The sequence below is a fragment of the Hippopotamus amphibius genome, chromosome 13, assembly GCF_030028045.1.
Source record: "Hippopotamus amphibius kiboko isolate mHipAmp2 chromosome 13, mHipAmp2.hap2, whole genome shotgun sequence".
NCBI classification, from domain to species: domain Eukaryota; kingdom Metazoa; phylum Chordata; class Mammalia; order Artiodactyla; family Hippopotamidae; genus Hippopotamus; species Hippopotamus amphibius.
This window is the reverse complement of record NC_080198.1, coordinates 39,337,821-39,365,420: the sequence shown is the minus strand read 5'-3', so window position 1 is coordinate 39,365,420 and position 27,600 is coordinate 39,337,821. Positions and strand designations below refer to the sequence as shown.

Here is a 27,600-nt window from a genome sequence, read left to right as displayed (position 1 = left end):
CGTCCACACAAAAACTCGAATACGAATGTTCACAGCAGCATTATTTATAATAGTTAAAAAGCAGAAACATAAATGTCCATCTACAGATGAATGAATAAACAAAATCTGGTATATTCAAACTATAGAATGTTATGTGTCCATAAAAGTGAATGAAGTACTAATACAAGCTATAAGACAGACGAACCTTGAAAACATTATGCTAAGTGAAAGAAGCCAGTCACAAAAGACTACATATTGTATCACTCCATTTATATGAAATGTCCAGAATAGGCAAGTCTAGAGGGACAGAAGATTAGTGGTTCTCAAGGGCTTGGGGAGGGGTGGGGGTGGGGGGCAGGGCTCAGTGAAAAGATTACGGAGTGACGGCTATGGAGTATGGGGTTTCTTTGGGGAGTGATGAAAATGTTCTAAAACTGTGCTAATAGTCCACATCTGTGACTATACTAAAAACCACCGACTTTGACACTTTAAATGGGTGAATTGTATGACATGAATAATACCTCAATAAAACTGTTACCACCTCTCCCAAAAAGAGACAGAGAGAGCACCAGATACACGAAACTAACATCACCTTTCCTATGAGAGTACCCTTAATGCCAGCTTCAAGGATATTTCTTTTCTTGTTATTATCAGAAAATAGATATGTTATTTCTTTTCCAGTAAGTACAATTAAAAAAAAAAAAAAGGCAAAGCTTGCTCAAAGAAACATGCTCGTTGTTAGATGCATATAAAAACTTCTGCAAGAAAAGGCTAGAGGGAGCCACTGGAAGATGAAGAGAAAAACTAAACTTTCAACAGTAAAGAACAGGTAAGGTAGTCTTTGTTTTTTGCATAGTGGTGTGAAACCAAAAAAGTGACAATGCAAGTTGCAACCATGCAAAACAATAGTAATAATCACTGGGGGAAATTACAATTGTTCTGTTATCTTTAAAAATTTTTGTTGAAGCATTGAAAATTCTGTTACTTATAACTGCATAAGGATAAAAAAACAGGAAAACTAACATTTATTTAGTTTGCGGTAAAAGATTAGAAACGTTGAAAATTAGTGTATAATTTCTTTGAAAAAACTTATCAAGAGTAGTTAACTTATGGGGACTTCCTAGGTAGTGCAATGGTTAAGAATTTGCCGGCCAATGCAGGGGACACGGGTTCGAGCCCTGCTCCAGGAAGATCCCACATGCCTTGGAGCAACTAAGGCCCTGTGCCACAGCTACTGAACCTGCACTCTAGAGCCCGTGAGCCACAACTACTGAGTCTGTGTGCCACAACTGCTGAAGCCCACATATCTAGAGCCCGTGCTCTGCAACAAGAGAAGACACCACAATGAAGAGCCTACGCACCACAATGAAGAGTAGCCCCCACTCACCACAATTAGAGAAAGCCCGTGCAGCAACAAAGACCCAATGCAGCCAATAAATTTATTTATTTATTTATTTATTTAAAAAGAGTAGTTAACTTATGATGTGGAACAGGCATCTTTCCTATGCTTTGGCAAGTTGTCATACTCCTTTCTAGGTTTGGATCAGCTTCTGGCACTTTATCCTTTATGTTTTCAATGTCACAAAGTATCTCTGAGAATTCTTTAACTGTGAATTTTGCTCGCATCACTTCCTCCTCTGGGACATCTTCATCTTTTTCACCAAACCATTTTCCTCATTTACATAGATAAGCTCACCTTCACTGAGTTTCTCCAGCTGCATATCCAGAGTCTTCTGAATGACAGCAGTGCCAACATTCCCACAGTGAGTAATTTCTCCTGTAACTCCATTCACATATGATTTGAATTTCACTCCCAAAGCTGATAGTGAACTTTTTGGTTCTTTGCTGTACTTTCATCTTTGTTCTTTCTTTCAATTATCCATTTTTGTAAAAGGTCACACACTGGGTGACAAAGAGGCAACAGAACTACATGCTTTCCTATCTATACGTGAACTGCATAACAGATGTGCAGTGACCAGTCATCAACAGGCTTTGAAAGAAGTGAGATGACAGATCACTGATAACTGATATATAAAGTAATTCTGTAGTTTCTGCAGTTACAGGTAATATATGTTATTAGGCAATGGGTATTATTTAACTAACCATGGTAAGTACAATTTATGCATACCAGAACCATGCAAACCAAGGATTCCCTGTATATCGAAAGCTCCCTCAGGGTAATCTAACCAAACCACAGGTATATGTGGACCCTTGATGTAGACGATTGGTGACCATCACATTACTTCACAGGGTAGCTCTTCCACTGATGAATAGCTCCAATGATTAGAAAAATAAACCCCCAAGCAGTCAAGAGCACAGGTTCTAGAATCAGTCTGCCTGACTTCCCATCCTGGCTTTTCCTTTTACAGAGCTAGGTAAACTTGGGCAAGTTATGTAATCTCTCTGTGACTCAGTTTCCTCATCTGTAAAATAAAAATGTTATGACCTGCAATCATGGGGCTGTTATAATGAGTTAAATAAGAGTTAAATTCATGGAGAGTACTTACTAACTCTAGCACATAGTAAATGTTCAATAAATGATAGCCTCTATAATTAATCACATCACCATCATGAACTATACAGTGCTTGACCTTCCTCATTGATTCTCATGTGCCTTGTTCAAACCCTCTCCCTCGCCTGGACTCTGTATCAGCCTCGTAACAGAGCTCTTGGACACAGTCTCTCACCCAACTCTCCAAATGGTCATCAGAATTAACCCCCTAAAAATCAAATGTGACCCTCTTCCCCTTGCCAAACAATTCAGCCTAAAGCATTAGGCAGGGCAGAGCAAAGTCAGAGTCCTTGTTTTGGGGTGGGAAGGGAGCCATAGTGGCCCAGAGCAGGGTGTCAAAGACCAAGCAGGGAAAGGCAGGAATTCACACGGTGAGGTGGCCTGGCCCAATTTATTTAACTTATAAGGAGTCAGAAGATCACTACCATTTTAAAAGATCAAATGAATTTCAAAACTGAGGAAACATAAATAATAGTCCAAGGGGGAATAAATTAAGCTTACCTCTGAAAAGAAAACAACTTATCGCAAGTAGACATAATGACAATACACAACTGGTAACCCTGATTCCTTGCAAACAGGTTGGCATTTCAGCGTTTATTCATTTCATTATTTTCTCAATGCTGAGAAACTCACTGCATTCACTTTCAAAATAAAATTTCATTTGGAATGGAGGTCTCTCTTGAACTTGTTAACAAAAGGAAACTCCTGGTGAAGGCTATTCATCAGCTAAATAAATATTAGGTATTTGAAAAAATGCTAGGTCTTCAACAACATGTCCCTGGTTTCCCGTCTCTTACCAGCAAAGAGAGAGAAAGGAAAAGTTAAAAGAAAAGGATGAAGGAGAAAAGAAAAAGCCAAGGACAGAGAACAAGGCAGACAATAATAACTCTGAAACTAAAAGAGAGCTGCTCTGAGCTGTAAGCCGATCATGATGAGCTGATGCTCTCCCATTACCCCAACACATGAAAGCCACAGCATAAAAAAGCAAGCCGCCACCTCCTTGCAGCATCATCTCACACACTTGCTTTGGATGCTGTGCCTCCTCACCACACCTAGTTGAAGTAGCATCATATATCTGGCAACATCTAACAACCAAGTAAAAGACCGAAAGGAATCACCAGGCAAGGCTGCGTGGTACTGCGCAAGAATATACACTTCACTGTCAAAAAGACTGAGATTTGAATCTGTCTTTTTATTGGCCATGCAACCTTGGGCCTTATCTTCTCTAATGTCTATCATTCTCAGCTTTATAGATAAGGAAAGTGTCTACACAGAAATATTGTAAGGCCTGAATGAAACAGTACATGAAACACCCAGTACAAGCCTGCCTTGGACCAGCCAAAAGTATGTCATAAAACCCCTCAAACTTAATGCTAAAATCTGGTTTCCTAAACCACAGCAGTTTAGAAGAAAAAAATTTGAAAAGAAAAATATTTTCCCCCCACAAAATAAAGTGCAGAGGCAGAAGTACTACAAAGCAAGCACTCAAAATCACAGCCATGTGAGAAGCTGAGGGGTAAAACCTACACAATTCAACAAGTGTGAAGGATATGATTCTATATTATGATCCATCATATTTGCTGTATGAAATGATGATTAACAAGTCACTGGAAAATATTATATTCAGGTTATAATAATTACTTCTATATAGGAGTTCCTTTTATGCAAAGTACAAATATACATAGATCACATTTTACTTAATAAAACAGATTCAACTTAAGCATAAGAAATTCCCAAGTCACTCCCACTGGGATATGTGAAAATAGGGAACTGGGCAATTGGGTAAAGAAAATGGACATAAATGAACAACACAGCTAGTCACATTGGCAATGCAGTCTTAGAAGAGATGGAGACAGCTGGCTGTGGAACTGCACTTATACAGGAAGAAGAAGTGAATAAGTAGGGTAAACAATGCCAGATCAGTATTATTACCTTCTTGTGAACATGAAATTAGTATGGGTCATAATCCTTATGTAATATATTAAGTGGGGAAAGTTGAGAAATTATCCCAGAATACATGTGGATTCGCTCAGTTATGCTTTATCCATCTCAAGAATCCAGGTTACTTTGCATCTCCCTATCATTTTGATCCAGGATAGAATGTAGTGGTTAAGAAACAACAAATTTTAAAAGTAATTAAAGGGCTTTCCTCGTGGCTCAGTGGTTAAGAATGCACCTGCCAATGCAAGGGACACGGGTCTGAGCCCTGGTCCGGGAAGATTCCACATGCCGCAGAGCAACTAAGCCTGTGCGCCACAACTACTGAAGCCCATGCACCTAGAGCCCATGCTCCACAACAAGAGAAGCCACCATACTGGGAAGCCCGGGCACCGCAGTGAAGTGTAGCCCCCAATCTCCACAACTAGAGAAAGCCTGCGCACAGCAACGAAGACCCAACACAGCGAATAAATAAATTAATTAATTAAAAACTAATTAAATATAATTAAATGTAAGACAGAAAAAAGTCTTAAGAGTGCACACATGCAATAAAACATTGAAATTTTAAATCTAAGTACAGAAAGTACGAAACAACTAAATTATGAATTTAAGGTCTTTGAAGTTGTTTTACTATGAGCTGTCTGCTCTTTTTTTTAAAGAAACAAACAAAAAAATAAAGTCACGTCTATTAAAGCAGCTAAGATTAAAATACTGACTATACCAAATGCTGATAAAGATGCAGAAAAACTGGATCTCTCCTATACTGCTAGTTGGAATGTAATGGAACTGCCAATCCAGAAAATAGTTGGACAGTTTCTTCAAAAATCAAACATATTCTTACCATACAACCCAGCAATCACAGTCTTGGGTATTTATTCCAGAGAAAAGAAAACAAATGTTCACTCAAAAACTTATACACAAATGCTCACAGCAGCTTTATTCACAACAAAATACAAACCAACCCAAATAACTTTAAACAGTGTAAAGCTAAACACATGACATCCATACCATGTAATATTACTTAGCTATAAAAAGGAATAAACTGTTGATACACATACAGTGGGCCACGAGGGCATTATGCTTAGTGAAAAAAAGCTAATCTCAAAAGATCACATACTACATGATTCCAATTTTATGTCATTCTCAAAATGACAATACTGTAGAGACAGAACAAACTAGTGGCTGCCAGAGGACTGAGACAGGTTGAAGGGTTTTCCCAAGAACTACACACACACACACACACACACACACACACACACATACACACACGCGTGCGCATGCAGGTTAAAAAACTTTGGGAAAACCGAATAAGGTCTGTAGTGTAGTTAACAGTAATGTACCAATGTCAATTTCCTGTTTTCATATTATACTACAGCTATTTAAGATGTCACTATTGGGGGAAGCTGGGTGAAGGGTACACAAGACTCTACTATTTTCAACTTCCTGTGAGTCCAAAATATTTACAAATGAAACGTTAAAAAATAAAATAAGGGCTTTTATAGATTCACTTTTTCATGGATTCACTTTCTCATGGATTCACTTTCAAGTTCCCCTGAAAAGCATTACACAGTGACCACCATCTACTGTTTGGTGATCTCTCCATACCTCAGTGTCCTCATCTATATAAAGAAGATAATTACCAAAATCTTACTAAATTTCTCAAATGCAAACTTCCCTATCAAGAAGGCTCTCCAGAACTTATTATTACCCTTGTGTATATGGAGGAAATACTTTATTACTAAAGTTCCAAAGCCCATAAATCAAAGTAAAATATTGAAAATGTTGACTATGCAAACATTTTTTAATCTCATTTTAAAAAATAACATAAGTCAAAAGACAACACACAAGGAGAAAAATATCTGTATTACAAATAATACATAAAGGGCTAATTTTTATAACATACTTAAGAACTCTCACAAATAAATAAGAAAAATATCAACAACCCAATAGAAAAATAAGCCCAGGATACAAACTTTTCATAGAAATTCAAATGATTAATAAATTTATGAAAAGATATTCAGCCTCTCTCATGCTACAAAAAATACAAATTAAACAATGAGAAACAAATTTCCACTTGCCAGGAAGAAAGTTTTAGTTTTCATTTAGTACTCCTGTACTGTTTTCTTAGTATTGTCTTAATTTATCATAAACTTTTTTTTTAAGACTTATTTATTTATTGGCTGCAATGGGTTTTCACTGCTGCACGCAGGCTTTCTCTAGTTGTGGCGAGGGGGGGCTACTCTTTGTTGTGGTACGCAGGCTTCTCACTGCAGTGGCTTCTCTTGTTGCAGAGGCTTCTCTTATTGCGGAGCAGGGGCTCAGCAGTTGTGGCGCTCAGGCTTAGTTGCTCTGTGGCATGTGGGATCTTCCCAGACCAGGGTTCAAACCTGGGTCCCCTGCATTGGCAGGTGGATTCTTAGCCACTGCACCACCAGGGAAGTCCCAAAAACTTTCTAAAAAACACTCAACAGCGACTTCCCTGGTGGTACAGTGGTTAAGACTCCACGCTCCTAATGCAGGGGACCCAGGTTTGAGCCCTGGTCAGGGAACTAGATCCCACATGCATGCTGCAACTAAGAGTTTGAATGCCTCAACTAAGGAGCCCATGTGCCGCAAGTAAGGAGCCCGCCTGTCACAACTAAGATCTGGCACAACCAAATAAATAAATATTAAAAAAAAAAAAAAAAAGAGTTTATGCTTTTTAAAAAACAACGTGTCACATTCTAGAATTTTTTTTTTAATTTAGAAATTTTTACATTTGTGAAGACTTTAAAGAAAGAGTTTAACTGAAAAATTCACTTCAATTAATCACTGTATTTTCTCTATAAGAAAAAAAGTTGTTATAATATCCACAGATTACATGTATGATTTTTCTCAATAATATTATACATTTAAGAGAGGGATTACCTTTCTTTAATCCCTCTTATCATCAAACATAATACAGGACAAAAACTGACAAACACAGATAATAAAAATGGAGAGATATGGGGAAAGAAGACAAACAGATCTTGGATTCACATTTAGTCTCATTAAATAGTACCACCTCTGAAAAGCACAAGATTTCAAAACACACACACACATATCCTCTGCCAGTAAGCCATACCATAGCCAGTCTCCAATTTCATTTGTAGCGCTGTTGAGACTTTTTAAATGATTTCCATTAAAACATTTTCTTTGAAACAAACTATAAAATCAAACCCTATGTACATTCTTTTATGCAATCGTTGATTTTGGTGGGGTAGAGGAATTCAAGAGAGGGAACGCAGTCAATATAGCTACATGGAGTCTACCAATCTAGACATTCGTTATGAAGTGACAAGAATTATTTTAGTTCAAACTACCACCACATATCTTTTCATTCAACAAATCTGCACCAAATCAGGCTCTGGGCTAGGACCCACTGCTCTCAGTGAGCACATTTTATACTAAACTGGACTGAGGCTCTTAGGTCCCAAGGTTCCCTTTTCTAATCATCTGTGTACCCTCAATGAATTCAAAGATTTGATATAAATATAAATCTAGCATGGAAAATAATGTCCTACTGCCAATGTGTGGGCTAAAAATTTCACCTGCAATTGTTTAGTCTAATTCTCTTCTGGACCAGAGTTTCTCAACCCCTGTCCTATTTACATTTTGTACCAAATAATTCTTTGTAGTGGGGTAGCATAACAGCATCCCTAGCCTCTACCCACTAGATGCCAAAAGCACCCTCCCAATTGTGCCAATGAAAAACATATCCAGACACTGTCAAATGTCCCCTATGGGGCAAAATCACATTCTCTACCCTGACCCCCAATGAGAACCACTATCCTATAGACCATCAAAATCATTTGAGAAACTTTTGTTTTTTAATTCAGATTCTGCAACTTCACACCTGCTAGGATGGATATAATCAAAAGACAGATAAGTGTTGACGAGCATGTGGAGAAACATGAAGCCTCATGCACTGTTAAAGCGACTGAAAAATGGTACACTTTGGAAAACCAATATAGCAGCTCCTCAAAAGGTTACACCTAGAGTTACCATTTGACCCAGCAATTCCACCCCTAAGCATATACCCAAGAAAAATGAAAGCAAATGTCCACACAAAAACATGTACTCAAATGTTCACAGTAGCATAATTCACAATAGCCAAAAAGTACAAACAACTAATGTCCACCAACTTACGAATGTATAAACAAAATGCAGAATATTCATACAATACTATGTGTCCATAAAAAGGCATGAAGTACTGATACATGCTATAACACAGATGAACCTTAAAAACATTATGCTAAATGCAAGAGGACAGTCATAAAAGACCACCTGTATGATTCTATTTATATTAAACATCCAAAATAGGCAAATCTATAGAGATAGAAAGCAGATTAGTGGTTGCCTAGGGCGGGAGACTGGGGGTAGGGGGATTAGATAGAGGAATTAAGGGGGTAATGGCTAAGAAGGGCAGGGGTTTTGTAGGGCCTAACAAAACCATCTAAAATCGACTGTGGTGATGACAACACAACTCTGAAAATACTAAAAATGTGCACTTTCAACGGGTGAATTGTAAGGTATGTGAATTATATCTCAATAAAGCTATTTTTAAAAATTCAGGTCCTAGACTCCACCTCAGATCTAATGAATGAGAATAACAGGCAAAAAGCCAAAACTATTTTAAAAGACCCTCCAGGTGATCCCAATGAAGCCAGTGTGGGACATCTGGGTTCACCACCGGATAGTGATAAACATTCCGAACCACAGGCTGCAGAGACTGGCAAAGAGGAAACAGCTTGCTGAGCACTTCTCAAAGGTTAACTGCTTGTAAAAGAATATGAAAACTGGTACCTTGCTAACTTTTTTTCCTTTTTCTAAATTTAAAATTTTTCTCATAGCATCACTTATCACTTTTGGGAAGGAAAAAGTAATATGATTATTAAGTTTCTAAAATACGATCATAAAATTTCAATTTCATGTCTGATTAATGACTCCATGTTAAGTTGAAAGGATAGCTTCCTAAACAAATTATGACACATGCGCCTTCGTATTTCAAGAAATAGAAACTAAAACAACTCCATATATTATATACTTCTATATCTACGCTCATTTGTAAAGTGATTCTATAATTATTAGTTTCAATTTGACATACAGTGCAACTATTTGCATGATACTAAGAAAAAGACTAAAGTGGAAAAAAATGAAATAGAGTGATAATTTTTAATTAAATCTGCTACATGAACCTGGACATCTAATACTAAAAATTCCAATCTATGAAATAAACTTCCCAATAAATCTGAACATCTGGAAATATACTGCACAGCAATTAGAAAAAGTTGCACTATGGAAAAAGATTTAAATCATTCAGCTTACGTTTTGCAAACTCCAGCAGAAAACTAATGCTAGGGTTCACTGAAACAAACACTGCTGGTATCTCCTATTTCCTCCAAGGAAAAACAAGAAAGCCATTATTATCTCTGATTTTCTCCTAAAAAGTATAATGACCCCTCTTATGATATAATGGAAAATATGAAGAAGAATTTTAACCATAATAGCGTTTATAAAGATGTGGATACTTTAAACTTTAAAATCTAAATATCTACACATACACCCAGGGTTTCTGAAACTAATGGCTAAATCTGGTTTACTTCAGACTCCCTTTTGTAAAAAAGCAATGTCTAAACACTGAGATTCATGTGAAACAGTACATCCTTTATTTGTACAGGAACACTCTCTCAGGCACTTAACCTAGCAGAGTAACACATACAGATCACCTCCTGAATGTACACATTACAACTTAATTGATACCACAAAAAATGGCATTATACGTTAAGTATTTATTGACAAGGAATGATGCTTATAATAGATAAGTGGAAAGTTCTTAAATAGTATAAACAGTTTATACTTTAGCAAGAAAAATATGTACACATTCACAGAAAACAGCTAAAAGAATATGTCAAAGTTTTGTTATTTTTTTACAATTTTTGTATGTTCTAAATTTTCTACATTAAATATATATTCTCATAAATAGAAAAATGTCATTTTAAAAACAATACAAAAACTCTTCTGCTTTTAGGAAAATAGAGAAAATCTACTTTTTTCCTTTTCCTCCCATTAGGTACAACTAAAAACCCTGGACATTATACGTTCATAAAACAAACATAAGAATCTGAAAGGTGGAGAGAAGAAGGTAGAATGGCAAGGGACCTTGGGAACCTGAGGAACAAAAAAGTGACAAGTTCCCTGGGTTTCCTCTTTGCCTTAGATATCTCAGTATTGGAAATGATGAGCCTGGCAACCCAGAAACACCTAAGAGTGCAGACAAGAAAAACTCCAACAAAAGCCTGCTCTCTTTAGCCAAAGGACCAGGCAAGGGGCAGCTTAGCAAGAGGAAAACTTTTAGACAATAGCCACTTTACTCCAGCCCAACACCATAGAAAACACAGTGGGCCCAACACCACCCACACCGCAAAGGCCAAGCCCTCTCCAGGCTAGAATGAGGCACCCAACCCCCTCTCCAGGGTGGAGTCAAGAGGCCCTGGAGGGCAGCCAGCACTTCATCCCTGCAGTCGGCAAAGAAAGCACCGCAGTGTCAGTGAAGACCACTTGAGGAGCCTGGACTGCCACCATATTACATCAGTGTAAATGGTATTTCTCTAAAAACTAAACATGCAACTACCATATGACCCAGCAATTGCACTCTCAGGCAAACGGCCAAACTGTTTTCCAGAGGGGCTGTACCATTTACTGTTAACTGTTTCTATGTCAATACCCTGGTTGTTATATGGTTTTGCAAAATACTACTACAGCAGAGAAACTGGGCAAAGGGTACAAGGGAACTCTCTGTATTGTCTTCTTACAACTGCATATGTATCTACAATTATCTTCAAGTTAAAAGTTTACTTAAAAAACAATTTAAAAATTACATAAAAAACTTCTATCAATAACTATGTATAAAATAGACAACTAATGAGAACCTCCTGTATAGTACAGGGAACTCTACTCAATGCTCTGTGGTGACCTAAATGGGAAGGAAATCCAAAAAAGGGGATGTATGTATACGCATAGCTGATTCATTCTGCTGTACCGTAGAAACTACCACAACACTGTAGAGCAACTATATTCCAATAAAAATTAATTTTTAAAAAACTGACAAATATACTAAATATTTTGACTTCTTAAGGCAGGACTTACATAGCCTTGTATCTGTGGCACCTAAACTGAACCTAGAACATATCAGACACTCAAGAAACACTTATTGGGGAGTTCCCTGGTGGCCTAGTCATTAGGATTCCAGGCTTTCACCACTGTGGCCTGGGTTCAATCCCTGGTCAGGCAACTGAGAGCCCACAAGCTGTGTGGCAAGGGGAGGGGAGGGGAGGGGAGGGAAGAGAAGAAAAGAAAAGAAACACTTACTGAATTAGATTGAATAATCAACACTTCAAAAATAAGATGCTTAAAAACCTAACAGTTTGGGGCTTCCCTGGTGGTGCAGTGGTTAAGAATCTGCCTGTCAATGCAGGGAACACAGGTTCAATCCCTGGGCCAGGAAGATCCCACATGCCTCGGAGCAACTAAGCCTGTGTGCCACAGCTACTGAACCTGTGTGCTGCAATTACTGAAGCCCGAGAGCCTAGAGCCCATGCTCTGCAACAAGAGAAGCCACAGCAATGAGAAGCCCAAGCACCACAATGAAGAGTAGCTCCCACTCTCTGCAACTAGAGAAAGCCCGTGTGCAGCAGCAAAGACCCAATGCGGCCAAAAATCAATCAATCAATAATAAATCTTTAAAAAAAAAAAAAAAAAACCTAACAGTTCCATTTCATTGGCTTTAAACAAAACAACCTTAAAACAAATGAAAAAAAAAAAAAAAACTTGCTTTCAAGAAAATGAAGTGGGGCTTCCTAGGTGGCGCAGTGGTTGAGAATCCACCTGCCAAGACAGGGCACACGGGTTCGATCCCTGCTCCAGGAAGATCCCACCGAAGGGGAAAAAAAAAGAAGAAAATGAAGTATCCTGGAATTTTTCCACAAAGAGAACAGTGACTCACTCTTAGACTACAATGAGCTAGAAAGATATTACCTCACCATTTTAGTCAATTTATTGCTGGCTTGTTAGGGAAAATAAAAACAAAGAAGAGGAAAGAGAAAGAAAGCTTGCAGGGCTTAAAAGTACCATGTATGTGCACCCCAATGTTCATAGCAGCACTATTTATAATAGCCAAGGGATCTCCCCGGTGGTCCAGTGGGCAAGACTCTGTGCTCCCAATCCAGGGGGCCCAGGTTCGATTCCTGGTCAGGGAACTAGACCCTGCATGTATGTCACAACTAAGAGTCCACATGACACAACTGAAAGATCCCACATGCCACAACTAAGACCCAGCACAGCCAAAATTTTTTTTTAATTTTTTAATTAAAAAAAAAAATAGCCAAGACATGGAAGCAACCTAAACATCCATTGACAGATGAATGGATAAAGAAGATGTGGTACATATATACAATGGACTATTACTCAGCCATTAAAAAAAGAATGAAATAATGTTATTTGCAGCAACATGGATGGACCTAGAGATTATCATACTAAGTGAAGTTAAGTCAGAAAGACAAATAACATATGATATCACTTATATGGGGAATCTAAAATATGATACAAATGAACTTAGGACTTCCCTGGTGGCCAGCAGTTAAGAATTCACCAGCCAATGCAGGGGACACGGGTTTGATCCCTGTGTGCCACAACTACTGAGCCTGTGCCCTAGAGCCCATGTGCCACAACTACTGATCCCATGTACCACAACTACTGAAGCCCATGTGCCTAGAGCCATGCTCCGCAACAAGAGAAGTCACCTCAATCGGCAGCCCATGCACTGCAGTGATTAGCTCCGGCTCATCACAACTAGAGAAAGCCCACACACAGCAATGAAGACCCAAGGCAGCCAAAAATAAACAAATAATAAATCTTAAAAAAGAAAAAAAAATCCTACTGTATAGCATAAGGGAACTACAGTCAATAACCTATTTAAACTATAATAGAAAAGAATATGAAAAAGAGTATATATATGTATAACTAAATCACTTTGCTGTATACTAGAAACTAACAACATTGTGAATCAACTACACTTCAATAAAAAAATATTAACCTAAATTGAAAAAAAAAAAAGTACCACATATGAAATTTGAAATTACCATATAGCAGAGATTCTTTAGAAACAAAGAAGCACACATAAATACTATGTATATCCACCCATTTCCAAATGTCCTCAGGCCAAAAATCTTATTCTACTTGCTTAACTTTTCATCAGTATGTCTGATTTTAACTGGGTCCTGCTAAATGGGATGTATCTTGAACAGAATGTCTTTAAGATTAACTGTTGGGACTTCCCTGGTGGCGCAGTGGTTAAGAATCAGCCTGACAATGCAGGAGACATGGGTTCGACCCCTGCTCCAGGAAGATCTCATGGGCCCCGGGGCAACTAAGCCCGTGTGCCACAATTATTGAGTCCGTGTACCGCAACCACCAAAGCTCACGTGTCTAGAGCCTGTGCTCCGCAACAAGAGAAGCCTCCACAACAATGAAGAGTAGCCCCCGCTCCCTGCAACTAGAGAAAGCCCATGTGCAGCAACAAAGACCCAATGCAGCCAATAAACAAATATTTAATTTAAAAAAAAGATTAACTGTCAAAATTGGTGACCATCTCCACCATCTATGAACACAGTCCCTTTAACTGACAAAACTATAATTCAATAACAAGACAGTCTCTTATTTTACCAGAAAGACCCAACCAATTCATTAATTAAAAGAAAAAAAGTGTACAGGGACCTGTGCTGTCACTTTGTTTAAAACCAATAAAACAACTGTCTGACATAAGTTCCCCTGCATGGACACCTGATCTGAAAATATAGGTGCAGCATCAGCAGCCTTCATGATTAGCAATGAAAGTGAATGCAGAGTTAACAGCCAATTAACAGACTTCATGATTGAATACTACAAGTACAGAGTTACAGCCAAAACTACATAAACTAAGGTGATAATAAAAATTACCTAGGATATCAACTTTAGAATAATGGCCAACCATGCTTACTTTGATTCTTTATGGTCCATTAAATCTATGGACATATGAAGCCTTAATTATTTCAGAATTAAACTACTCTTGAATATCTCTCTCAAACCTCTGGCCTTTAAAATCCCAATCATATAGCTTTTTTTCTTTTTTACCCCCAATCATACAGCTTTTCATATACACAGGTTCAGGAATTGTCAGTTTGCAACAGAACTCTGCAGCAAACAATAAATAGTTCCATCATCAAAAGGTACCTGGATCACATTCCAACTAGTACAAACTCAGGCATTCACACATTACTAACCCATTTCCTTTGGAATATTATATAACACAAGGCAAGTCATTATGCTGACCTTTCTCGCCTCCTAAAAAGTCTTAACAGTTATGCTTCTGAATGATACAGAAACTGCAAAAGAACAAAGTCCTAGAGAACCCACCAAAAACTAAGGAAGATTAGGGAATTCCCTGACAGTCCCGTGGTTAGGACTTCTCACTTTCACTGCTGCGGGCCCGGGTTCAATCCCTGATCAGGGAAATAAAACCCTACAAGCCTTGTGCAACAGCCAAGAAAATTAAAAAATGAAAAATAAATAAAAATAAAATTAAAACTGATTTGGAAAATGCACTGTTAATGAAAAGAAAAGCTGCAGCCTGGGAGAAAATATTTGCAAAAACACACATCTGATAAAGGACTGGTACCCAAAATATACAAAGAACTCTTAAAACTCAACAAGAAATGAACAAATAGATTTTTTTTAAATGGGCAAAAGATCTGAACAGAGGCAGAAACATAATGGCAAATAAAAGTATGAAAAGATGCTTAACATCATGTCATTAGGGAATTGCAAATTAAAACAAGATAGCACCAAATACCTACTAGAAAGGCCAAAATCCAAAACACTGACAACATCAAACGCTGTCAAGGACGTGGAGCAACATTCATTCATTGCTGATGGGAATATTAAATGGTACAGCCACTTTGGAAGACAGTTTGGCAGCTTCTTACAAAACTAAACATATTCTTACCATCCAATCCAGCAATTGTGGTCTCTGGTATGTACCCAAATGACTTGAAAACTCACGTCCATGCAGAAACCTAGTTTTTAGCAGCTTTATTCTTAACTGACAAAACTTGGAAATAACCAAGATATTCTTCAATAGGTGAATTTGTTTCCTCAGAATCAGAATCTCTATTACAACAAGATCCTCTATATACACACTAAAATCTGTGAAACCCTAATCTAGAGCTTCAGTTCAAGGGCCACGCAGAGCAAGGGGGACAGAAATCAGGACCCTTCCAAGGTTAAGTCTTATAAGGAGACACCCCACTTTACCTCTCAGGGTGAACCAGATTTAAACCAAGACCCAATTTTTCACAACCCCAGGGAGACGATACAGAAGCCTGCCATAGTGGCAAAAGAACCAAAAATCCCTGAGAAATTATAGCCGCAGAATATCCCTTACGTGCAGTGACTGGCACCCAAAGTTCTCATAATCTGGATAAGCCAAGTACCCTCAAATTGTACACAGTTTTAGGTAATCAACTGCTAGTACTGCCACAGAATACTTCACAGAAATGAACACCAAGGCTAACTTCTCAACAGTAATAGTGTAAGCCAAAAGATAATGGAACAACAAATTCAATAAGAAAGAAAATAAAAGCAAACATACAATTCTATACCCAGGAAAAGGACTTTTCAAGGACAAGAGCAAAATATACATATGGAAACACAGAAGCTTTTTCTCAGGACATGGTTCTACTGTTAGATTCTCAAAGGGATCTGTACTCACCAATATTAAGAACCACTTACTCACAAAGACCTTAAAGGTCATTCAATCCAAACACCTTCTCAGTATCCTTAAACCATGACCCAGGCTCTTCTCTAACATCAGTAGTCAAAGGAAACTCACTATCTTCTAAGGAAGTTCTGTTCCACTTTTCTCCTTAACTTGACCTGATGGTTCTGTTCTGCCAAAGCAACAAAATACTAAACCTAATCCCTCTTCCACTTGCCAGATCTTGATATGTCTGAAAATAGTTGCACCCACCTATTTCTTCTCCAAAGGAAATATCTCTAATCCCTTAAATAGTACCTCAAATCATTTGATGTCTACTTTCAGACTGTTTTCTTCTGGATAGGCTCTAGATTATCCATGTCTCTGAAAATGTGGTTCTTAAAACTGAACATAATACCTAAGAGATGATGTATTAAATTCCTCTCTAAGGGTTCTTATATTTTTAATCCTAAGAATTTATAATATTTATGCTTCTGATTGCCCGAATAATACCATCTCTTCATTACCATCTCAAGGCCAAGAAAGAAGCATTTGAAGAACTGTTTATTTAGTATATTTAACTGTATGATATCACTTATATGTGGAATCTAAAAAATACAACAGACTAGTAAATATAACAAAAAAGAAGCAGACTCACAGATACAGAGAACAAACTGGTGGTTACCAGAGGGGAGAGGGAAGGGGGGAGGGGCAAGATAGGGGTAAGAGAATAAGTGGTACAAACTATTACGTATAAAATAAGCTACAAGGATATATTGTATAACACAGGGAATATAGCCAATATTTTCTAGTAACTATAAATAGAGTATAAGCTTTAAAAATTGTGGGGAAAAAAAGTTTAAAAACACATTTAAAAAAAAAAAAGGAAAATCCTGGCAGTCCAGTGGTTAGGACTCGGCACTTTCACTGCTGTGGCCCCAGGGTTCAATTCCTGGTGGGGGAACTAAGAGCCTGCAAACCACGAAGTATGGCCAAAAAAACCCACAAACAAACAAACAAAAAATAAATAAATAAAATAAAAATTTTAAATAAAATTTTAAAAAATCACCCACAGCACTTATCACACTGTTATGCACAAAGAAGATACAGAAGTATCTGTGGTATTAAACTGAACATAGTAAAAAGAATGCTAGAGATTAAACTCTAAGTCCTGACTCAGCTACAAATGTGGTATGTGACCTCAAAGAAGACAATTATTCTGGGCCTCAAAGTGGTTTCATGAGTCCATGAATTCCACATTTCATAGCCAATTTACTATATATATGATAAAACTTGGAGGCAATGCAATTTCCATTGAAAACACCAATACACCACCAATTCCATATCCACCAAGATTATACTTTGATTTGGATCACTAGGCAATATCTTACTAGCATTTTAAAGGATAGCTTTCCCATTCAAGTATCTCTTAATTCTCACAACAACCCTGTGAGATAGGTATTAGTCACACTGATTCTGTAAATAAACAGACTTACTGATTTGCTCTAGACTTCACAGCTATTATCAGGGTTGGGACCTGAACTCTGGTCTTTTGACACCTGGTCCAGTGCTAATACTGCCATACTATAGTTGTCTGGCACTGGTAATTGCAGTTTGTTAATTTTGGCAAGTCTGCCTCAGAGTCAGACCAACTAGTTGAAAGGTACCCCTATTCCTGACTGATGAACTGGGTGGTTTGCCCCGAGGCATTTTAGTAAGCCTCAGCTACACTATGTATATAAAATTGTTCAGAATATCTTTCAAACATTTCTTTTGTCTCCATTACTAATGTTATCCCATTTTAGTTTGCTAAAGAACAGCTGTCTCCGTAGCCTGCTGACATTCACTTTAAATTACACCCAACCCAAGAGAATCACGCTAAAATGGACAGTGACTGAGTACTAGGCAACTGGCTATTTCAGAGAACCTCATTCTTAGTGATCCAATCTTACCCTTGATTATTAGGTATACGACTATGCAATACTTTTCCTGTCGCTGTTTATAAAAACCAGATATGATTAAAACAGTGAGATTTTTTTTCATTTTTAACCTATTAAATTAGCAATTTTTAATGGATAATTTTTTTAATGATATATTTTCTTAATGATAATTCTCAATGCTAGCAAGGGTATGATGAGATGGGCTTTGGTAAGAATGTACAATCTTCCAGAAAGCAATTTTGCAAAATGTATCAAAAGCCTTAAATTTACACACTGTCTGACCCAGTAATTAAATATATATTTAAGAATTTATCATAATGTTTTTTCGTTTTGTTTTGTTTTGTTTTTACTGCACCGGATCTGAGTTCCCTGATCAGGGATTGAAGCCAACCAGGGATTGAACCCGACCAGGGACTGAATCCGGGCCCTTGGCAGTGAGAGCACAGTCTTAACCACTGGACTGCCAGGGAATTCCCCCAAAGATGCTTTTTAAAAGAATTCCTTGGGGGATTTCCCTGGAGATCCAGTGGTGGAGAATCCGCCTTCCAATGCAAGGGATGCAGGTTTAATCCCTGGTCAGGGAACTAAGATCTCACATGCCTCTGGGCAACTAAGCCCGAGAGCCACAACTACTGAGCCTGCGTGCCTCAACTAGAGAGAGAAAAGCCACATACCACAACTAGAGAGCCCGCAAGCTAAAGCAAAGAATCCTGCATGCGGGGCATGGATTCAATCCCTGGTCAGGGAACTAAGATCCCACATGTCAGGCAGCCCGTCCAAAAAAAAAAAAAAGAATCTATTCACGTCTGGTAATGAAAGGTAGACAAAACAACAGGGGACTTCCCTGGTGGTCCAGTGCCTAAGACTCCCAATGCAGGGGGCCTGGGTTCAATAATCCCTGGTCAGGGAACTAGATGCCATGCGCATGCCGCAACTAAGGGGCCCACGAGCTGCAACTAAGAAGCCCACCTGCCGCAACTAAGACCTGGCCCAACCAAATAAATATTTTATAAAAATTTTTTAAATAAAATAATAAAGTCAGAAGCAAGGAGAAAAACAAAGCATGAAGTTTTGTTTCCAATCATTTACTACTAAGGTCTGATCTGGGCATTCTCTAGGTGAATATTTTCTTAATCTATTCAAGTAAAAATACAGAAAGTACACATCAAAGTTACAGACACAAACAGGATAACAAAGGCAAAGGGGAACAGAATCATATTGAAAAGGTCTACTTTAGAATAATGGACAGAAGTCAGGAGTTACAGAAAGAATACAGGAGTGTAAAAAAGTCCAACACATAGACTCAAAAAACCAACCAACCAAGGACAAAGACTTGGGTTAACAGCAGTGCTAGAGAGAACAAGACCTACAGGTGAACTTACCACCAAACAAGTATAAACACTGAAAAGTGGGTGGTGAAAGAAAAAAGAACCTAATTTATTCTAAAGCAGCGTTGATAGAAACTAAGCTCTGCAAGAGCAGGGATCATTTTTAATTCCTTAATCACTTTACTTTCAGGGCCTAATACAGTAGTATCTGCATCAGAACATATGTGACAAACTGACAAACTGTAGCATGTCCACAGGATGATGCCCAACGTGGTAAAAAGTTTAGAAAGCATATTTCAGAAGAGGTGGCTAGAAGGAAAAAACTGTTCAGTCTGGAAAAGAAAAAATTTAAGTGGGACAAAATAACTGTCACTGAATAGCTGTAAAGTGGAGATTGGCACTACAGGGAATAACTGGAGACTGCAAAATTAGAACCAGTGAATAAAAACTGCAGGGAGGCAGCTGTGAGATCATTATCAAGGAAGTCTTTCTAAAATGACAAATTTGCAAACCTGGAATTGATAGCCACCAGCTGTGAAGTCCCTATCTAGGGGAATACTTGCTAAAAGAGAGGACTAGAGGAATCTCTTACACTGTGTGAAAAGTGCCCTAGATTATCTCTAAGATTTCTACCAAGTCTATGATTCTTCAAGTAGGAAGAAGTCCAGTAAAGGAATTATTTTTGTTCTCAATACTGCCAAAGTTTAAAAAAAAAAAAACCCTAAAACCCAGGAACTTCTTTAATTAAAAGGAACAATCCCACCAAGAAGAGACAAAGGTTGACTTGTTAGTCAAGATACTTGATATGAAGAGACTCCTTTGCTTGGGATTAAGCGTATCACCAATTCCAGCTACAGTCACTCACTTCCTGTTTGGCCAAGGGCAAATGACTTCACCTCTCCACTGGAACTGAAAAATAGTAATTTAAAACACCAATATTAGAGGAATATAATTTAAACTAATTAACTAGTTAACTTTGGAATTTACCTATGTGACAATTAAAACTGCATTTTCCACCTGAAGCTAACACAATATTGTAAATTAACTATACTCCAATGTAAAATAAAAATTAAATAAAAGATACTAAAAAAAAAACCCTGCATTTTCCTACTTTACACATAACTAGGGTTGAACTATTAAGTAAATCTATTATAAATATTAAGAACCAAGTTTCTCACTGTCAGAGAAAGAAATTACAAATAAGCAAGGAAGGGAATGCTAGAATGAACTCTGTGATGCTGCATTAGAGTCAGAGAGACCAGTATGAACCCACGTTTATATTTATATACATATAGACACAGAAACAGATAAGTGTAGGGAATTCCCTGGCGGTCCAGTGCTTAGGACTCTGCCCTTTAACTCTGCAGGCGCAGGTTCAATTCCTGACGGGGAAACTAAGATCCCGTAAGCCGTGAGGCACAGCCAAAACAAAACAAAACAGATATGTGTATACCTGGATATTTCCTAGCTCTGTTCCCTAACAGTGCCAAGAAGCAGTGATACCCCAGTAGCAAGTATACCCAGTTCATTTAGAAACCAGATCTTGGTTTCTAAATATTTTTCTCCAATAAAAGAAACCAGGGCTCCTTGGAGAAATGGTTGATTCTAGCGCTTTTGGGCAGAGAAAATATAAGATAAGACTGCAGCACCAGAAAGTAAAAATGTGCTCCAAAAAAAAAAGATGGGGGTGGGGTGGGGTGGGGTGGGGGGAACACATCAATAGAACATAGGTGCCAAATGGCCAAAGCTAGAATAATTTATGCAACAAAATATACTATTGGATTACAGCCCAAGGGGGGGAAAATATTCATGAATCTACACTGATATAAATGATTAAATAAAGAAATGGGGGAAAGGCACAAATCTTCCTTATGGAAGAATTCTAAATAATAAATGTAGGAGGAATGAGGGAAATAGAAAATCACCATTAGAACTACACAATAATAATTGTTGCTGCAGGCAAGTTTCATTGACAAATGCTAAAATTAGTGGATAAAACTTTAAAAAATCAGATCTTTGTTTAGCCTCAGAAAGATATTTACTAATTACTGTGGGTGGTTTTAACATATGCTCACAAATTCTTTGATACTCATCCCTTCAGGAGGTGGAGCTTAAATTCTCTTGCCCTGGAGCATGGGCTTGACTCAGTGACTCATTTCTAGCTTCTAACAAATGAAGTAAGGAAATGGAAAAAGAGTCACTTTATTGAAACCAGGCAGCCACACTACCTTCAACCAAGTTACCAAAGTTAACATCAGTAATAAGCAGCGCTGATATCAGACATCCTCTGATACAGCCATCGGACCAGAAGGGCATACTCTCTCTTCTGGTATTCTTCCCTAAAATGCCTAACCTCAGGCTAATCAAGAGAAAACAGAAAACACAAATTCAGGAACAGTCTACAAATGACCACTACTCTTCAAAACCAACAAGCATCAAAGGCAAGGAGAAAACAAAAACTGTCACTGATTGGAAGAAACTAAGGAACCATGACATGTAAAGTGCAATGTGGCATCCTAGACTGAATTCTGTAACACAAAAAAAGAGTAACAGTGTGCAAAAACTGGGGAAATCAGAGGAAAGTCTGTAAGTTAGTTGATAACATTAAACCAATGTTGATTTCTTAATTTTGATAAATGTATCAATGGTTATATATAAGATGTTAACATTAAGAGAAGGTGGATGAAGAGTATACAGAAATTGTGTACTATCTTTACAATTCTGTAAACTAAAATTATTTCAAAATAAAAGATTTTTTTTAAATTGCATTTTCCTTGTAAAATTAGAAAGAGAGTGAGGAAAGGTTATAAATAAATTTCAAGAGATAAATAAATGCAAACTAACAAAACGGGTTTTATGGTCAAAAGATTAGCTTTTTTTGTGTGAAAAGATTAACTTTTTAACCTGTAAAGAATCACAAAAGTAAACTCTGACTTTCAAGCTTAAAATTTTAACGACATACAAAATAGTTCCCCTAAGGTCTGCATTGAGAAATTAGCCTAGAATGCTCTAAGCCTAGAATGCTCTAAGAAGGCAGTGTTATACAAACCCCTCATTTATATCAGTTTGCTTTATTCCCTTTCTTGACCCTAATTGTCCTCAACATACTCCTAGCAGTAAGGCCACAGTAACCTGGTTCTAAGAGTGCATTTGGAAGGACAAAGTGAAGTCAGTGATATCTACTCCATTTCCTTTTCAAACTGAGCAAATCAAGTGAACTACACCAAGATGACTTCAAAGTGTTCCTCTCAGATTTTCTTGCTTTTTAAGGTAAAATAAAACCTACATATCAATGACTGACGCTTAATATTTAAAAAGGAGGAGAAGGAGGAGGAAAACAGTGATGCCAAAAATTTGAAGTATCGACAGCAAAGGTTTACACAGCCAAAGGATGGACCACCAAATGCAGAAACAAGATCATGAAAAAGAACAAGACCTTAAGATCAAGAGGAACCACATCTCTGAAACTAAGCCACCTATCCTGATGTAGGTGGGAGGTTCACACCACACCTGGGAACACTCACTCCCACCCCCATCCTACAACCAAAATTAAAACTGCAAGTAAGTATCTTTCCCTGTTCTCAAGCCATTTTGAAAAAGTTTTACAAACTTGTCCTGCTCTCCCTTGAAAGCCAATTAATTAATAAGTTTTCACACCCTCTAAAAAATAAAACTAAGCCACCTAGGCATAAGAAAGACACTTGTTTCCTTCACTGTCAGTAAACAATGGAAAATTACTTTTTTAATATGTAATGTAAACTTATTTATAAACTTGGGGGTTTTTAACTCAAGTAAATATATGCTGGGATGACAAATACATAGAGAGACAACTTAAGAAATGACTGAGACAGTGGGGAAATGTGTTAGGATCTCCCCAGCACTGTCCAACATAAATTTTCCATAAGCTACAGAAAAACCCGAATGAACTTTTTGGCCAACCCAATATGAGTTTGCACAATGGAGAAAGAAGGCAGACCCACTAGGCTTCTGTAACTTGATTAAAACACCCCCTAAGAACATCCAGTGCCCTTAATTCCAATTCTATAATCAACTGCATTCTTATTATTGATTTGGCTGCCCAGAAACAAGATGAGGCCTGGCCAGTGGATAATTAATTCCAATTATGCATATGGCACTTAAAACTGTGGACATAAATACTTTTTTTTAACTTTTATATATTTATTATTATTTTTTATTTGGGCTGAGCCAGGTCTCTGCTGCGGTACATGGGATCTTCACTGTGGCATACGGACTTCTTAGTTGCAGCATACAGGATTCCTTAGTTGCGGCATGCAGACTCTTAGTTGTGGCATGCACGCGGGATCCAATTCCCCCACCAGGGATCAAACCCGGACTCCCTGCGTTGGGGCCTCAGAGTCTTACCCACTGGACTACCAGGGAAGTCCCTGGATGTAAATAAATTGATATCTGGCTTATCAGTCTCCAATGAGATTACTTTGCATGAATAAATTCTCAAGTGTTTGAATTACCCCTGTGTGAACCAAAAACTGTCCAGTTTCTGAACTACTGTGTGGGAGTCAGAGGGATCTTGGTGTGGATGCCACTTTATCTGTGTGACCTCTGATTCCTGCCAGTCTCAATTTCCTCATCTGTAAATAAATACCTACAACTAGCTCCTGGAAGATGGCAAGTGCTCAAAAAGTGATAACTTTATTATAGTTAAGCCAAATTGGAAAGGAAGTGTTATAATTGAGGTAAGAACATTTCATTTAAAAAGCAGCTGTATGGACCATCAAACCACATCAATATAAAAGATATCCCCTGAAGAGAGATGTCCCAGGCAAAAGAGTTGAGAAGTGTAGAAATGGAGTCTCTTGCTTAGCAACTCTAGTGTTGTCTACCAAACATCCAGCCCATAATAGTTAGAGCATGACAACTGTTCACTCTAAATCCATGTGCTCAGCTTGGATTCAGGACTGATTTATAAAAATAGCTGCTGTTGCCTCTCTTTGAATCTCTTTGAGCTGATGACTGGGCAGTGTTACCCTATAGGCCTAGAGCAGCTGTATTCCCTCACCACACCCATTTCTCTGTCTGCCCAGCCGAGCTGACGGCACCGCTCCCCCTGCCCCCCCAATCTCTGCAGCATACTATTCTCCCTCTTCCTGGGCTGAGTGAGCAAATTACAAGCACAAATATCCCCTGATGCAATGCCACAACCATCCCTGGGAAAGAGCAGAGGCAGTTGCCAAAAGCGCAGCAGCAGGGAAATGAGCGGGAGACACACACACACACACACACACACACACACACACACACGCAGAACAAGAAACACTGCAATCCTAGGGAGCCAGGGAGAGGGAATCGAGAGGCCCTGGGGAGCAATACTGTAACTGGACCGAGGAGGGAGAGGAGAAAAGGGGGTTTCCAGGAGAAAGCTGGGTAACACTAACCATCCCGAGAAGCACGTTTCACTCTCGGTCTGGGTCCTAAAACACAAACCTAAGCGTAATCACTGTCTCCTCCCCAAAGCAGCAAATGCATTTAATTTACCCATTCCTGGAAGCAAGCAAAACCCTAACATTCCCCCACCCCCACACCCCCAACCCCGCACGGGGTAATTTCACCAAAGAAGAGTTCAAGCAGCACACCAGCGGACAACCTGGTGCATGTGCGAAATCACAATCTCTGTTCCGGGTAACGTTTCCAACTGCCCCTCCAGGTCCCGGTCCTATCCTTGCATCCCCACCCTTTACAACGACCCCTATGCACTCCCGCAGCCAGACACACGCTTAGAGCTCTGCCTGGGGCTGCGTACTCCCGACCACCCCCACCCCCCACCGCGTAACCCCTGATCCAGCACCCTCTCTAAGGCTCGCCTCACCCCACCTCAACTGACCCCCAAAAGCCTCACGGGGCGAACTCTGAGTTCGCCCTTGTCCCCGAGCCCCACCCAGGGCCCCAGGCTGCAGCCGACCCTCTCCCCCCGGGCTCAGCCCCATCCCGCGCCCGAGGCTTGCCTCTCCGCCCCACCGCTCCAGACCCCCGCAGCAGGACCTCTCAACCCGACTCGCTCGGCGGGCCCCCGGATCTAGCCTCGAAGACTTGTAAGGTCGCGCCCGCAGGCCCCCCGCCCGCCCTCTCCCGAGTCCCGCAGACCGGAGGCCACCGCCCTTCCCCGCCTCGGGCGGGCCTGGTGGGGGTCCCAGACGGCCGCGGGGCGAGGCTCGGGCAGTCCCTGGGACAGCGAGGAGGCCGCCCCCCTGATCGGACCCCGCCTGCCGCTGTACCTACCCGCCGCCGCCGCCGCCGCGCCGGAGCCTGAGCGGGAGCCGGAGGGAGCCGGGAGAGGGCCGGGAGGAGCCGGGAGCCAGCGAGCGAGCCCGAGGGGCGGGACGCAGGGAGGAGGCCGCTTCCTCGTCGCCCTCTTGAGGGCCGGCGCGAGGGAGGGGCGCCGCCACCGCCTATCTCGCGGGCGCCGCGGCCCCGGCCAATAAGCGCGGAGAGGGGGAGGGCGGGGAACCCCGGCGGACCAATGGGCGCCAGCCCCGACGCCTCGACCCGGCCCGGGTAGCGGCCAAGCGGAGGGCCGCTGGGGGCGAGGTACGCGTGGGGGCTTCAGGCGCCCGCCTGCTGCCTGTCCGCTGCCGCCAGAGCGGCGAGAGGACACACCGACCTACTTCGCCGCTCTGTGTGTTGGTCGTCGCTTCCTTTTAGAACTTGGGTGCCTGGAGCGGGAAGGATGCGAGCGGCCAGGCACATGCGGCCGGCTCCCGGCCTCCCATCCTCCCATCCAGCCTGGCCGGCGGGCTCTATGACGTAATCCGGGAGGGGCGCGGGGCGGGGCCTGGGGCGCGGGCCTGGTGGTCGCTGGAAAGATCCGTGGGGGGATGAGGACGCGGCTGGGGGGCTCTCCTGGGCTGTTCTGCCACCAGCCACAGCTGACGTGGCTGGTCCAAGTTGAGATGCGCTATAAGTGTAGAATACACACCGAATTTCCGAGACTTAAAAAATATATAAAATAGCGCATTTATGATCTTATATTGATTACAGTTTGGGTCATTACAAAATTGATTGCAGTTTTGGATATCTTTGGTTAAATAAAATATAAAATAACTTCATGTTTCTTTTTTACTACTTTTTAAAATGTAACTACTGGAAAGAGAATTACTGATTGGTTCACATTGTATTTCTGCTGGGTAACGCTGGTCTAGAACTTAAAAGTCATAGCTGACACCCTATTGAATGCTCACTATGTTCCAGGCACTCTCATAAGTATGTGGCACCTAATAACTCATTTAATCATCACAACAATCCTATATGGTTGGTATTCATGTTCTCATTCTCGTTTTACAGATGAGAAAGCAAACAGAACTTTAGTAATTTACCTAATGTCAGCAAGCCAGTTATTGACAGAATGGGGTTTAACACAGACAACAAGACACCGGGGCCATATAGTCAACCTCTAGAGCAGGCTGGTTACCAGAAAGAACACTGGACTTTGGGACTTCCTTGGTGGTCCAGTGGTCGAGACTCTGCTCTCCCAGTGCCTGAGGCGGGGGTTCATCCCTGGTCAGGGAACTAGATCCTGCATACCGGTAACTAAGACCTGGTGCAGCCAAATAAATAAATAAATACTTTAAAAAAAGAGAGAGAGAGAAAACACTGGACTTGGTTGAAAGAGTTCCAGCTCTGCTACTTTCTAGCTGTGTAACCTTAAAGAAGTTAAGTTTCAGTTGCCTTACTTATAAAAGTAAGATAATACACCATCATCCTCTCTCATGATTCCTGTTAGGGTGACCTAGAGGTAACATACTTAAGTAGTTAAACTTGAACGCTGAACCCAGACTTCCTGTGTGCAAATCTGAGCACTGCTACTTACAAGTTATGTGAGCTTGTGGAATATATTTAATCTCTCTGTACCTCAATTTCCTCAACTGTAAAATGCATAATAATGGCACCTACCTCATTAGTGTTGCTACGTGGATCACATATATTAATATATGCAAAGTGCTTAGATTTGTGCCTAGCACTTAACAAGCACTTACAGTTTACAATTAATATCATAATGACTATAAAGAAGTGTTAAGAGCCTAGACAAATATGAAGGGATTAAGAGTGAAAGGATAAGTG

General features: G+C 39.8%; 1 protein-coding gene across 20 annotated transcripts in view; it reads right to left on the bottom strand.

Moving 5' to 3' along the window:
• MAP4 (microtubule associated protein 4) overlaps positions 1-25,913 on the bottom strand; it is a 170,900-nt gene extending 144,987 nt beyond the window's left edge. For 9 of the 20 annotated variants that reach the window (XM_057705680.1, XM_057705686.1, XM_057705690.1 and 6 more), the window contains exons 1-2: positions 25,762-25,873; positions 20,372-20,415 (exon numbers count right to left, since the gene is read on the bottom strand). The gene's annotated coding sequence lies outside the window, so the exon portion shown is untranslated. Of the gene's footprint in view, positions 1-20,371; positions 20,416-25,761 lie in introns of all 20 variants that reach the window. The other 11 variants (XM_057705699.1, XM_057705702.1, XM_057705703.1 and 8 more) reach the window with 6 other exon arrangements.
• Between the last annotated feature and the right edge of the window lie 1,687 nt (positions 25,914-27,600).